Here is a 1,771-nt window from a genome sequence, read left to right as displayed (position 1 = left end):
GAACGTTTCATGACTTTTGTCATATTTTCCATATAAATAAGTGAGTGGATGCTTGCAGGAATGTTGCCTCACAAATATACAACTCTGAAGGTATCAATGCAGTTGGAGTAGATCTGACTGCAAACCTCTAAGGCTTACGGCCCAGGGGCCGAATCCGGCCCTCCGGGTAATTCTATCCGGCCCTCCAGATCATTTTCATTTATAGTTATTAATGACCCAATGTTATCTTTCCCTTATTTCTAACTTTTATAATTTCGACAAAATATTGAGAGTAAAATATTGAAAGTTATTTAAGGTTTAAGTTGATTTATTCTGGAATAATATTCTTGTCTTTCTATTATTCACAATTATGTTAAACAGTTACAGTTTTAAAATAAGAAAATTGCATTCTGCTAGCATTCTTCTACTATTTTGGCATTTACTAAGATTATTTTTGGAGTTGTTTTCAAGTAAATGCTAGCCGTTTTAGCCAATTTAGGCTCTTTTTTGGCTATTTTGGAGTTAGGCTATAATTTACACGCTGTTTTGACTAATTCAGGCTTTTTTCATTTTTCAGGTTATATTTAGCTATTTATTTTATTTCAGCTACATTCTAGCTGTTTTGGATGGCTTATTTTGTTTTTGTTTTCAGGCTAATTTTGCATTTATATAATATTTTAGCTGGCATTTTCAGCCATTAGCTTCAACTTTTGCCTTTTCAGCCTTTTCAACTTTTATTACAACATTTTGGAAAAACCTTAAAAATTTGGGCTTGTTTTCTACTGATAACTAATCTAAATTAAATAAATACTAATTAAGTAAAATGCTATTTTATTTTTCCTTTTATTAATTTTTGTGTTATTTTTCCCCTCTGTCCTCAGCAGTCTTACACTGCTGGGTTTTGTTATTTTAGTTTGGGGTTGGTAGTCTTAGTTTGTGGGATTTGTTTATTTGTTTTCTTTAGGTAGTTTTGGTTAGAAGGAGCTTCTGACTCTGATGGTCGACATGTCTGGGTCATCAGTCTCCATGATTTATTTTATGTTTGTACATAGAGGGATAACAGAACCACATGTGGATCTGGAGCTGCAGGTTAAATGTACATTGTACATCACCTACATGCATTTGTTTTATTCCTGGAGTTTTTTTATTTTAAGAATTGACAAAGTCGACTCAGATTTGTGTCCTGCTTTTTGTTTTTCTCCAAGTCATATTTCTTGCAGAAGCAGAAATGTTCTTAATTAGAGCGCGTTAATGGATGGATTTGACTTTGTCTCATTTGCATAATGTTACTTTTTGGGCGTCAAAAACGATTTTACTAACAAGTTTGGACATGGAGACAAAGGTGGCTTGGATTTTTAGCTTTTTTTTTGCTTTTAGCACCATTCGTCCTCCTACTCTGCAGCTATTATCATGTGAACTTCTTGTAGGCTGGGTTTCTGCAAACCATTTAAATAATTCACTCAAACTATTACATTGTTTTGGATTGCAATTATGCTAAAACGTGCATTGTAATTTTCTGCTACAAGAGCACAGAAAGGGGTCTCATTTTGGTGAGCTCCGCGCCGCAATAAATTATAAAACAGAAGCAATATTTGCATTTGATTCAGGTGTTTTAATATTTTGTTTGATGTGTTTCATACTTTTCTTGGAAGGCTGCACAGAGTTGCTTTCAAGTCATTTTGTACATAAAAAGGAGAGTTAATTAATTGTGTCTTTTTCTTTTGACTGTTGAGAAGATGTTCTGTGAAGTTTGTTTGACACATAAGAGGCAGTTGAGCTTTTAAAGCAAAAA

Source organism: Oryzias melastigma, linkage group LG20 (assembly GCF_002922805.2).
Source record: "Oryzias melastigma strain HK-1 linkage group LG20, ASM292280v2, whole genome shotgun sequence".
NCBI lineage: Eukaryota > Metazoa > Chordata > Actinopteri > Beloniformes > Adrianichthyidae > Oryzias > Oryzias melastigma.
The sequence above is the reverse complement of the archived record's forward strand: the minus strand, read 5'-3'. Positions refer to the sequence as shown.